This window comes from Camelus dromedarius, chromosome 1 (assembly GCF_036321535.1).
Source record: "Camelus dromedarius isolate mCamDro1 chromosome 1, mCamDro1.pat, whole genome shotgun sequence".
Classification (NCBI taxonomy): Eukaryota; Metazoa; Chordata; class Mammalia; order Artiodactyla; family Camelidae; genus Camelus; species Camelus dromedarius.
The window spans coordinates 24,356,208-24,370,291 of NC_087436.1; the positions used below are offsets into that span (position 1 = coordinate 24,356,208).

The 14,084-nt window shown below is 36.1% G+C and overlaps 1 long non-coding RNA gene across 1 annotated transcript in view; it reads right to left on the reverse strand.

Moving 5' to 3' along the window:
* LOC135323222 (uncharacterized) overlaps positions 1-14,084 on the reverse strand; it is a 60,432-nt gene that overhangs the window by 15,317 nt on the left and 31,031 nt on the right. The gene's annotated exons all lie outside the window — the stretch shown is intronic.

Here is a 14,084-nt window from a genome sequence, read left to right on the forward strand (position 1 = left end):
TCATTCATTCACATATGAAACAGATATGTAACGTACCAAGCACTGTTCTAAGTGCTGAGATTTTTTTTTTAAAGATAATTCTTACCCATCCCAGCTCATGTTCTAGAGTATGATCAAACAATAAACAAGATAAATAAGAAAACTATATACTATGTTAGATACTGGTAAGTATTTTAAAAGTAATGAAAGTAAAGGGATTATAAGTGTTGGTTGGGGTGGGAGTTGTCATTTTATTTTATTTTATATTTTATTTTTTTAATAGAGGTACTGGGGATTGAACCCAGAACCTCATGCAGGCTAAACATGCGCTCTACCACTGAACTATACCCTGCCCTCTGGAGCTGTCATTTTAGACAGGGCAGCCAGAGAAGGCCTAACTAAGAAGCTGTCTGGTGAGTAAAAACCTGAAGGATGTATAAAGGACCTATTCATGAGGATGTGGGAGGAGGAAGCACAGCAGAAAAGCATTCCAAATGAGGGAACTGAGAAGTGGAAGGATCTGAAGCATGTTCAGAGAATGAGGACTTGCAAGGTGGCCAGTGTGGCTAAGTGGAATGGAGAAGAAGGAGAGTAAAAGTTGGAGATTTCAGAGAGGAAGAATGTTTATGCAGGGATGGGCTAGATCACGCAGTAAGATTTTGGCTATTCGAGTGAGTTGGGAAGTTGTAGTGGATGCTCTTGATGCTCTGACCAGGCCCCTTTAACTGTGCCATTTACTTTCAGCTGCTGTGTTACACACACAGCCCACCCCCAGCCTCATCTCAGGCAGCTCACAAAGGATGACTGGCTTATACAAAAGGTAGGGCCAACCTGTGGGACCACTCAGAGCTCCCCAGGGGCTCAGGCTGAAGCTGGTTTCCAGCTGAGATTACATCCTTGCTTAACTTTCCCTCCTGTTCTATTCTGCTTGCCTTCTTCCTATTCTCCTGAGAGCATCTCTTTAACAAATCACCTGTCCCCAAATTCCTGTTTCAAGCAGTTTCTAGAAACTCCACCTAGATAATTGGTACTGGACATAGTCCTAGGAAGCTGACTCTAAGAATAGGCTTCTGGAATTGTATCACTCTCCAGCTAGATGGGGATGAGGACCCCATCACCGGTGGTAGGTGGAAGATTGCTGGTCCCTGGCCTTCTGTAGCAGAGTGGCTGCTAAGATTTTCATCCATGGTAAACTAGGGTAGGATATAAATGGAAGGTGATATACTGGCTGGTTTAATGCCTCTGGAATTTGAGAGGTACAAAGAAAAAATAACTCTAAGGATTTAATCATTGCAGAGCAACATTCAGTTCTGAGGTACAAGATGTACCCTGGATTTGTTTTGAATTTGTTGCAATACCAACTCTGCATTAGACTCATAAATTAAGGGATGCTGTTTCACTAAACATTCTGTAAGATGCAGCAGAAACACAACCCAGTACCACTCATACAACCTCAACACACATACAAAAATGCATTCATCTCCACTGTTTCAGTTAGGATGGTTTGTGCTGCAAATAAAAGAAACTAACTCAAAATAGATGAAACAAAGGAGATAGTTATTATCTAGCCAGCTATCTGGAGTTCAGGCAGCTTTCGGGTTAGTTTATTCTGTGGCTCGGTCATCAAGAACCAGATTATTTCTATTATTCTGCTCTACTCTCAAGAATGTTTTTGCTTTCTCCTTGGTAGGCTTTCCTCATAATCACAGGATGAAATCACCATAATTCTAGGTATTTTATTCAGCCACAATAATGCCCCCTGGAAGTCTTTCAAAAAGAAGAATTCCTTTGTCTTAAAAAAAAATTTTAATATATATATTTTTTTCTTTTTAATGTTATATTGTGGAAATTTTCAAACAAGAGTAGAGAGAACAGTATAAGGAATCTTCATGTGGCCTCAATTATCAATTCTTGGCAAATCTTAGATTCATAGTCCTGCCCACTTAATCTTCTACCACCACCACTGCCTGTTTGTAAAATTTTAATGATAATAACAATAATAATTCTTTAGTATTACTAATTATCTAGTCAATAATCAAATTTCCTCAACTGCCTCATCAAAGGTTTTCTCTCCTTTTCAGTTTGTTTTTTAGCCCAGAATCTGAAGTCCACAAATTGCAATCGGTCAAGACATCCCTAAATCTCTTTTTCTACAGGTTTCCCCTTTTGTTTTTTCTTGCAGTTTATTTATTTTTTAAAATAAACTGGCTCATTTGATCTGAACAATTTTTCAGTCTGGATTCTGCTTATTGCAACCACCTGGTTTTTTTTTTGTTTTTTGTTTTTTTTGGTTTATTTGTTTTGTTTTAACATGTTCCTCTCCCCTGTACTACCCATCAGTTGGTATTTAGATCCAGAGGTTTGATCAGATCTAGGTTTATTGTTTTGACAGGAATACTTCAGAGGTGGCATTCACACTTCCGTCAGGACTCACAATGTTTAATTGCTTTTCTCTTTGTGATATTAGAAGTCATTGATCCATTATTTCATTAGAAGCTGTGAAATGGTGATATTGTAATCATTATTTATTAGTGGGACTACTTCTGTAAAGGGGAACTTCTTTCACCAACTGTTCAGTTACACTGGGGTTGAATATAGCTGCAGATTCTTCCCCCATATGTGCACTCCTGGGAAGTGTGACTTTACATTCCTTCCCATCAAGAGATGGAGACTATTTTTTCACTTCCTTAAATTCAGCCTTGTCTTGTACTTTGCTTGGTAGAATGCTGTGGGAGTAACTTTGTGAGAGTTCTTCCAATCTTGGAACCCTGAGAACTGCCAAGTGAAAAAGCCTGGGCTACTCCATGAGGATGAGAGACCATGTGGAGAGAGAGGCCCTGCCTAGAGTGGGAACCAGCCCCAGCTCTGTGAGTGAGGCCATCCTAGACCAGACATGCCTGATGGCCGCAGTCGTCAGAATGACCCGGCAAGACCAGATAAGAACCATCCAGCTGAACACAGACTAAATGGCTGATCTACAGAACCGTGAGCAAAAAAGATGGTTGTGTATTAAGCCATGAAGTTAGGACAGTTTAAGCAGCGAGATGTAGTTAAGATGATCAGGAAAGAAAACTGAATTTGGTGCAGCCCAGCTTTCACGTGTTGTATTTAACTAGAATGAAGAAAGAATTAGCTGTGCCCGCAGATCCAGAATTTGTCTGGTTTAACTTTCTGGCCAATAGTTTGCCTTTCCTGAAATTTTTTTTAGAACTACGAAATGCCAAGTGTAACTGCATACAGAAGGATTTTTTTTTCCTTTTAAAATTCAATGTTTATTCAAAACCACATTTTGAAGTCTAAAAGTAACCTATATTGTATTAACCTTTTTTGACTAACACCCAGTGTAATGAAAGTTTAACAACAGTATTCTATAAGCAGCATTTTAATTATCAGACCATTGACTGATTTTAACAGAATTAAAAAATACATTAAGAAAGTCAAAATGGGATAAATAGAGTGTGGGGCCTAGAATGGGAAACCCATTGCAAAAGATAAAAATTGGCAGCAGAATTAGATAACCAAGTTACTTCTCTTTGATAAAGACAGGAATATAAAGGAAGAGTAAGTTTAGAAAAACTCAACACGCTTTCTAACCAATGACATGCCCATGATATTTAAATGTTACTTAACTGTTGAAAGAAATGTATGGAGCAGTCTCGAACAATGGGTCTGCAGTAACTACTGTTTTCCCAAAACGTGAATTTTCTATTACAAAGTACAGTGTATTCCACAGCCAGCTTTTGAGAGTTGAAGCTGGATTCAGGGAAGATTAGTTTCTGAATGTGTTAGTAATTTCTGTGCCAAGTATGTGTCCTGGTAGATAGCATCTGTTGGCCAGAAGCAACACTGTCCTTCATAATACAGCAAATTGTCCCTCAGTTAGAAGTAGAGGGACAATTTCTTTAGAGAAATTGTCTAAAGAAATTTTTATTTAACTTTGGGGATAAGGTTTTACTGAATAAGTTGGAGGAATTTAGACAGTTTTAAATATTATTATTTGAATGTGGATATCTAATTTTAAATATCCATTATCCAAATTAATGATTAAACTAATACAAAAAGTTAACTTATATTTTCTGAGATCTTTTCATATAGATAGTGATTTCTGGGGTGAGGGAAGGACATGAAGAGAAAATTAGCATTTTTCTTTATCAAGTGACATGAAGATGGCAAGACTGTGGGCATTATTGCTGTCCCTTTAAGAATGAGAATCCCTCCTCACATATCAGAAATGCTTTCATTCAGAACTAGGGAAAGCCTCTTCCTTTAGAGGGGACGATTCTGTGTGGACTGTGGTAATATCTATTATGCCTCAATCAGAAGCAAACAAACAAAAAACAAATAGAATGACCAATTAACCTGATTTTTAAATTTCATCTTTAGATAATAATTATGATAGTTGATTGAATTAATCATGCAGTGATTTTAGTCTATTATTGAGATATTTAGAATAATAGGTTTTACAAAGCCACAACCCAGTTATTCTATTCACATAGTAATTCAATAAGGAAAATATTACTTTTTTTTTTTTTTTAAAGAACTCAAATCCTAGCGAAATATTCTGGAACTAAGCTTTTTAAAATTCACCGCCATCGCACCTCTTACTCCTCCCAGTCAGAAGACTCTTATCTTCACACTGTCTCCAAACTGTTACCTTAGTTCAGTTTCTCACACCTGCAACCACTTAGCAAGTCTCCCTACTATTCAATTCAGAGTTATCCTTTTAAAATGGTTGAGTTGATCACATTACCTACTATTTTAAAACTTTTCACGAGCCCACCAGTATCTGACTGAGGATATCTGAATTTGTTACTTCTTTACCATCAAAATTCTTATTTTACAGTATGACATTCAAGGCCCTCCACAAACCACAGCTGTCTAGTCCCTCTTCAATCTTATTTTTCGTCCCTATTTCTATTTGCCTGCAGCTTTCAGCCACCTTCACTCAACTGGTCCAGGCAGTCTGAATGATTTAGCAGCATTATGACTTGAACTTGCCATCCTGTTTTATGCCTCAAAGGTTTTGTTCACGTCGTCCACTCCACCTGGAAAGACACTCGCAATCCCTAAACCGGCTCAACTTCTTCTAATTACTCAGCTCAAACATTATCTGCTTTACAACACTTTTCTTCAGCTGACTGAGCTGAAGCTATCACACCTGCCTTTGTGTCATTCTATCCCTTAGTCTATTATTGCATTTACATTCTAGTTTTCAATTATTTGTTCATATTTTAGAATCTCTGAATAGAAAGAGAGTTGCCTGAGAAGAAGGAACACATTAAGGCCCTCAATCAGTGTTTGTTTAATGAAATCATGATGCTCAGGGAGTTATGTTCTGTTTTATAGAGTTGATCTCTTTGAAACTGCTGATATTTGGCCATTTTTAATCTACAGAAAGAGCAATTTTAATATATGTATGATCGAATCACTATGCTGTACACCAGAAACTAACACAGCATTGTAAATCAACTATATTTCAATTTTTAAAAAATCAGCACTTTTATAAAATTCAACCTAAATATATTCCAAGAGGTAAATCTTGAGAAAAGCTCAGATTGTTAACTTCACCCAAATACTTATAATTTCTAATGTAAACATAGAATTTACTCAGATTATTTGGAAAATCAACTGAAGAAATTCCCAAATATAAATGTGGGTTTTTTTCATAATCAGCCTATATTTTTATTTTCTTAGTATAAAGCCCACTTGTTATTCTGAATTGAATTTTCATTCCATTTACACTTTTTATATTTTTTGGAAAGCATTACATTTATAGATAACTTGCTCAGGTTTCTACCCAGATCCTTTTCCCTTCATATCTTTGTTAATAGTCTGGGGAGGGCAAGCATAGGGTTTTGGTTCAATAGGGCTCTGGGAAGCCTTTTCAGCTTTAGAACAAGCATCACCACATTAATCAATTTACATGAGAACTGTAGCTGCAGGCAGATTCCAGTGCAATTACATGTGCCACCTCACATTATTTTAGCTTCACTGTTCCCAAAGAGATGGTTTCCCAAGTATTTAAACATGACTCTTCATAACAAAGACTGTCTCTCTCTTAAGCTGAAAGTTGAACAGAAATACCCAATATCTTCATATTACTCCTTAAAACTTATTCAAAAATCAAGTCAATATAATAAAGTTGACATGAGAGATTATGTAAGCTCTTGAGGAGACATTTCTTGTCCAACAATAACTCACTTCAAAAGATTTTCCATGAAAACAGCAGTAATGAAGCAGGGTTCCCAGTACCATCTTAACTCTTTTCTACCTATTGGCTATTACGGTTTACAGTAATATTTTCTGTTTCTCCCTAAAAATCAATTTCCTTGTAACTCAGCATTAATTGGAAGCAGAACTTCTCATACTCTTGACAGCACATGCAGTTGGCCATCATCTGGACTGTGTGGAGTATTTTCATGTGGATGAGTTTTGTATAGTCAAGTTTCCATCATTTTCTGTGTAATATAAATATATGGCTAAAATTCTAGGTTAAAAAATGAAGGTAGTTGTGTGTGGTGGGAGGACTTACTATACTAGATACAAAGACTTATAAAACTATAGCAGTTAAGATAGTTGGTATATGTGAATAGATAAAAAATAGCAATGGAAAAGAACAGGCAGCTGAGAAACAAGCTCACACATATATGAAAAGGAGTACTATGACTGATTTGAAATCAGTAAGGGAATGATGAACTCTTTAGTAAGTGGGGCAGAGACTATTAGGTATCTACATGGAAAAATAAAATAAAAGTAGCCTCTTACCTTACAACATACACACACACAAATTCCCAATGGATTAACAATTTAAAAGTGAGAAGAAAAACTCTAAAATTTTTGGAAGAAAATATTTCTTTGACTTCAGAAAAGGGAAAGATGCCTCAAGATACAAAAATGCTAAACAGAAGAAAAGGAGTGATACCTTAGATTACATTAATATAAAAACTTCTATACAATAAAAATAACCATGGTGAAAGTGAAAAGATAAAGAACAAGATATAAAACCAACAGAGTATAAGAATCTGGGATATTTCAAGAATTTCTACCAATGAATAAAAAAAGAAACATTCTAAGAAATTCACAAAGGATAAGAATTCACAGAAGAAAGCTGAATAGCTAACACATTAAAAAAAATTTTAATTTTTATTTGTTCATTTATTTACATGGGACGGAGGTAATTAAGTTTATTTATTCATTTATTTTTTGTAATGGAGGTACTGGGGCCTGAACCCAGGACCTCCTGCATACTAAGCATGCACTCTACCACTGAACTATACTCTCCCCTCCTCTGAACAGCTAACAAATTTATGAAAAGATCCTCAGTTTTACTGGTAACCAATGAAGGGCAAGCAAAAACAATAATACGCAAAAAATGTACACTTATCAGATTTGTGAAAATTTCAAAAATCTAATATGAGGTGATGTGTTTGTATAATCAATGTTTATTGATAGACACAATTTGAAAAGGAATTTAACAATATCTAGTAAAGATGAAGCTACTCATACCCTATGACCCAACAATTCCATTTCTAGGTATGTATTTTAGAAATGGAAACTCACATGTGCTCAAGGTGATACATACCAGAATGGGCACAGAAACACTGTAATAATGAAAAAATTGAAAGCAACCTAAGTGAATATCAATAGAAAATGGAAAAATAATTTGTGGTTGGTCAGTAAAGTTTTATCCTGGGAAATTAAGATTCTATGTGGATATTAAAGTTATTCTGGTTGAGTCCCTTATTTATTTTTCTAGGAAAACAACTTACATATAATAAGAGCTTTATATATCAATTATATATTCCACATTAATAAGAAAAAGTTTAGTGTTTTACATTAACAGTCAGGTGAGAGTGGTTAAATATGACAAAGTTATTGAGCAAAATCAACCTCCAATGGAAACATAATTTATAGTTTAAACAAACTTAATTTTCTACAGCAAACATTTTAACTAATGTAATTACCTATTTAAGTAAACCTTGAAAGGGTGTTTTTTTCTTTGTTTGCTGCTTTTTATTAAACAAACTTAGAAAAGCAATTTTCTATTGATAAGATAGGTAAACATATATAGATTTCACTTAAATTTTTGGTAACTGGTATGCAAATATAGTGTTTATCCTAATATTTCTTTCCAAAGAAAGGATAATTGTTAATCTGGTGCTTGAAGTTCTGAAAATCTCTGTTTCTTGTTTTAATAGCTTCTTAACAATTTTTACTAAGTGCCATTGAAATTTAGGATCTATTATTTCAAATTTTCTTATCGTCAGAAATGAGTAAGAAATTTGGAGGATTATACATTTGTATCTGTATAAGCAGGAAAGCCGCAGGGAAAAAAATAATGTGACTTTAAACCTTTCACTCAAAGTTAACCACTCACTACACTGACTTCACTTATAATTTTAGTGTTAAAGGAGAATGCATATTATATTTCTTTAACATGGAAAAGAAATACAGTGATGAGAGTTCACTCAGTCATGATGAGATTGAGTCCTTCTTACAACATCTTAGGCCTCAGTAAACGTCAGAGAGAGAATCCTTTTCTGCCTCCCTGCATGAGCCCAGGGTACTATGTAGGAGACCCAGAAAACATGAATAAATGGCATTTCCGGGAAGGCATTTCCCTATCGCATTCTCCACATTCAGAAAAGATAAAACCAGCTAGGCACTTCCCCAGGCTCGTCACGCTTGGAAGCAGAGCTGCAAGCGACAGCCAAAATGTTCTCCACAGCCAAAAGCTGCAGACAAGAAGCTGCCTTCCCTCTCCCTTGGACTGCTGGGATGTAGGAGGCAAGAGAGTGTGGTCTCAGATACGAATGGTAAATAACTCAGTGAAAGAGGTGTCTAATTATGGTGGCACAGATAGAGGGATGATAGTTATTGGGGGTTTTTTTTTTTTCCTCTTTGGGATTTTAAGAATTGGACATTACTTACTTTTTATCTCCCTTTGGTAAGTTTTAATTTAAAAAAAAAATTCCTTTTCCCTGAATGGCTTGAAAACATTTGATTTTCTTCCAGACATTTTATTGAAGCAATTTCCTGCTTCATTTTTTAAAAATGTAAAATGTGGGATGGGGATAAAGAAAGATCTACCTGACTCTAGGACAAATAATACTTTTATATAAGGCCCTCTCTAAAGTATCCCAAGAAGGGAGGAGGGTATAGCTCAGTGGTAAAGCATATGCTTAACATGCAAGAGGTCCTAGGTTCAATTCCCAGTACCTCCACTAAAGTAAATAAATAAATATCCTTAATTACTGCCCCCAAAAAAAGTATCCCAAGAAAAGCACATGCTCACCATCTTTTATAATTGGTTAAAAATCTGTCACCTGATTGCCCTACAATCAACAATGAAAAAGATTCCAGCTTCATTTTTAGGTTGCCCAGGCTATATGACCGGATACTTGCCTAAGATTCCTTTCTGGAATCTGTGACAGGCTCTGTGATTTGAGTGATCAAAGGTGGCCCGTGGTTATGTCCCTCTGCATCTGAGTAACCCTATCAAGTGGAAATTTAAGAACAATTTTTCTCCTTGGCCATAGGTGTTGCAGGCTTGAGGCTAGATTCTCATTTTTTGTGGTCAGCAGGGAATTGGGAATGTGCCATCCTGAACTTGGAAGAGAAAGAAAGGGTCCAGATTCTCCAAAGCAGGTTATAATTTCCTGCCAGTTTCCCTGCCATACAGCAGAAACCCTTATTGAAAATAAAAAGAAAGATGATTATCCTCATTCTTAGGCTTTTCTGAGCAGAAAAAGAGAGCCGAGAATTTTGTGTCCTCTTTGAAAGAAGACAACTGAGCAGTGTTTCTCAAATTTTTTTCCTTTTGATGACCAGTGGAAAACTTTGCATGATCAAGGCTTGTCGTTAGTAGAGTTCTCTAAGTAACCTCGTTAACCAAATGTTCAAATCAATTAACTGCTTTTCAAGACTCTGAATAGCATTTATTAATGGACATTTATTGAACTGCCAGCTATGGTATTGGCATTGTGCTAGGTATGTGGATAGACTGAGAAGCTTAATCCAGTTAACCTGTTAAGGCAAGGGCTGAAAATAAACTGACAATGTCCACTTCATCTTTTTGGTCTTAACTATGCCAATTTAATTAAAATTCTCTTTATCTAAAATACTGCCTTTTATTTAATAATAGGCATTTTACTTTGGTTTATGTATAACATCAAATAAAGAATATTTAGCACTTCTCCAAAAAAAAAAAAAAGTGGAGAAAGACAAATAAACAAAATGTGCTACAAAATGTGTTACAACACAGAAATGTGAAAGCAGCTATGGGAGTCTATAGGAAGAGGGGGAAGTGGATCATGCTCATAGAAGGCTTCCTGGCTAAGATGATTTCTCACTTGCGCTTTAAAGGATGAGTAGGGTACCCAGATGAAGAAGAGGATATGGGTCAGTGGGCATTCCAGGTGAAGAGAGCAATCAGGGTGACCATTCAGTCTAAAATGTTTGGTGTCTGCAGGTGATTCCTGTAGGTGGCACTGCTACTGTTCTAATTAGGGTGTATGCCACCATGTACGCTGGATGAGCTACCTGGAGCTCTAATATCGTGGAATATAACCCTAATCATCACAGAGCAGGGGCCTGTTTGGACAGGACCATTGCCTTTCTGGCCCTTTTATACAGTTAATGCTGTCTTCATGCCTAAAGCATTTCCACGCTTTCACATGAACTAAAAAAAAAAAAAAAAAAAAAAAAAAAAACTTAATGTGGGTGTTACATAATCAGAACACCAGTACCTAGAGGCAACTCTTTTTGCCATTAGTCAAATATTTTATTGACTACTGTCTCAGCTAAGCCACCTGGATTGCACTGTACTACTTTTCAATCACTAAAAGTTTCTCTTTATTTTAAGGTAATAGAATATATAACAATTATGATATTCTTGGGCATTTTCTTGGTTCAGAGAGAGAAAAACATAATAAGGCATTTTCTTAGATGTTTTGAATTTAAATCTTTACTTTTCAGGAGGAATAATACATACACCCATGGCCTAACCACTATATTCTAAATACAACCAATGTAAAAGGTAGTTTTAAAAAAGTATCGTTATTTTAAAGGATATTCTCTGACATTCTTCCCATCTCTCCCCACTCTCCCCAAAGGGGAAAAAAAAACAACTCTAAGCAAGATTATAGCTGTGTTTCTGAGCCACATAAAGGATCATTTCTGTTTCTGAAATTTGGCATAGCTCTATCTAGAAGCCCATCTGTGCTGTGCTCTGAAAGGTCGCTCTCTTGGAGGGCATATATTAGCAGGGGGGATCAGTTAAATCATTCCTGGGCATCAGTGGGATGACAGGGCACCCTCACTCTCGACTCTCTAGCATGGGCTAGTAAAAAGCTTTCCTACTACGTGAAATCATGCTTGACTCATTGCTCACTGACTTCCAGACCTCACCTGCCTTTCACTGTGGCCTCCAGGGCCCTTGCCTCCCTGCCAGGACAGCTGCTGTGCTGCTGAAAACCAGGTAGCACAGTAAGCCAAGGGCCTGGCTGCTGCCCACTCATACACTCATTCTTTCATTCATATACCTTTCCACAAGTAGTTATTAAGTGCCTAATACATGTCAGGCACTGTTCTAAGCAGACACCAAAACAGACAAAAGTCCTAGTCTTCAAGAGACTTCTATTTGAAGGTGTATTTCTGTTAGCTCTGGTGCCCTGCTTTCTGTTTCCATGGCTACTGATAGAGGTGTCTGCCAGCGTGGCTGGGGTTCTGTGTTTCTTCTAGGCACTTTGCTCCACTGTCACTTTTAGAAGTGGCCTTCTCAGTACAGTGTTTCTAATTCATTACATGCAGACATTTTTTTCCCCAAGGTATTCCATAGTATTTAGGTAGGGAGAAATTCCTGCCTCAACTCATACTGTGCCCCAAGTCAACATTTACTTCCAGTGATTCAGGTGCTACGGAAAGGTCTGGGTCATCAGCTAGATTGTCCCTTCTCTATGGTAAATTTCTTCTCAACAATTTTGCTCTCCCACTGTCATTTTAATATCTGATTCCTACCAAGCTCCCCACAGCCATCTTTGCCATCAGACATGTGCTAACAAATGTGAAACGTAAAAGGAAAGATCTACATCCCAACCTCTAATCTCACAAAGGTTTCCCCCCACCAATCCTATATAAATTTGTAAATGCAGATAAAAATGACAATAGAATACCTTCCAGCTTCACTAGACAGAATTTAGCTCAAATGCCAGTGGGTATTACCTCTCTTTATCTAAGTGTCTAAGGCCCAGTCTTTGTTGAGCTAAAAAGTCTCCTGTTATAGATGACTGGATAAAGAAGTTGTGCGTGTATATATATATACACACACACACATATACACACACACACAATGGAATACTACTCAGTCAAAAAAAATAAAGTAATGCCATTTTCAGCAACATGGATGGACCTGGAGATCATCATTCTAAATGAAGTTACCCAGAAAGAGAAAAAAATACCATATGCTATCACTCATATGTGGAATCTAAAAAAAAAGGACACAAATGAACTTATTTACAAAACAGAGACAGACTCACAGATATAGAAAACAAACTTATGGTTACCAGGGGGAAGAGGGATAAACTGGGGAGTTTGGGAATTGTACATACAAACTACTGTATATAAAAGAGATAAACAACAAGGTCATACTGCATAACACACGGAACTATATTCAATATCTTGTTTATGGTCTATAATAAAAAAGAATAGAAAAAAATGTATATATATGTATATGTGTGTGTATATATATAAACTTAATCACTATGCTGCACACCAGAAATTAACAGAACATTGTAAATTGACTATACTTCAATTTTTAAAAATTAATTAGAAAAATAAAACAGTTAAAAAAACTCCTGTTATATATGAAATACCATAAACATTTTACTAAAGGTGATTTTTAAAAAGTAATTTGAATATTTCCTGGTTTTTATTTTAAATTAAGCTTCTTCCAGTTTTTATTATGGAAGTAATATATAATAATTTATAATTAGAAATTAAACATAGAAAGACAAGAATATAAGCCATGTTCCACTATCCAAAGGAAATGAAACTTATAATTCCATTGCATTTTATGCATTTTGACTTCCTATCTCTCAAAAATGTTTTAAATTAATTTTAATCAATTATTGCCCCCCAAAATACAGAAAGACATAGAGTATCAAAAACTTCCCAGTTTTCCCCCACAATAGCATTTCCTAGAGTTAATCACTAAATAGTGGCTATCCTCCTAGACATTTCTATGCTTACATAAACTTATGTTTTCAATCTTTTTGAATGCATAGGTTTTTTGGGGGGTTGTTTTATAAAATGTTACATTTCTTTTTTTCCCCAACATGTCTTTGTTGAGGTCTGTTTTATAAATCACATAATCCACTAATTTCAAGTGTACAATTCAATTATTTTTAATAGTTATTTTACTATTTTATATGTGCAATTGTCACCATATATGCGTTGTAGAACAGCCTCATCACTCAGTAAGATCCCTCACACACATTTACTGTCAATCCCTTTTCCCCTGAGCCCCTACCCCGGGCAAATACTAATTTACTTTCTGTTTAGAGCTTTGCCTTTTCTGGATATTTCATATAAATGGAATCAGACAACATGTGGTCTCTTGTGTCTACTTTATTTCACTTAGCAGAATATGTTTCTTTTCAGAGAGTGAAGAAAAATGTTTATGGATGCTGATGAGTTTTATTTGAAGATGATCTCTCACAAGCGAAAAATACAAAGAAGTTTCATGTACTGACAATGTTAGGGCAAGGACTAACAGCAATTCTTAGCCATTGGATAGCTAAGTTTTTTGACACTCCACTCTTCCCTCTAGTGGCCGGGATGAAAAAAGGATATTGTGTTTGTCGCTTGTTGGAACACATCCCAGATTCTTCAAAAGCTCCCAAATGAGGGGCATGACATTTGGGGATTTCAGGTGAGCCATATTTCCTTCTGGTTTATTAAAGGGCTTTTATAAAGAACATTTCCTGGGAGGCATAATTTATCATTTCTTGCAGTTTTCCCACCATCAGATCTACCAGCCTCCCCATGTGGAGGGACTTAGTATGGTATTAAGAGCTCAAAGTGTGGTTTCCAATTGCTCAAGTTCA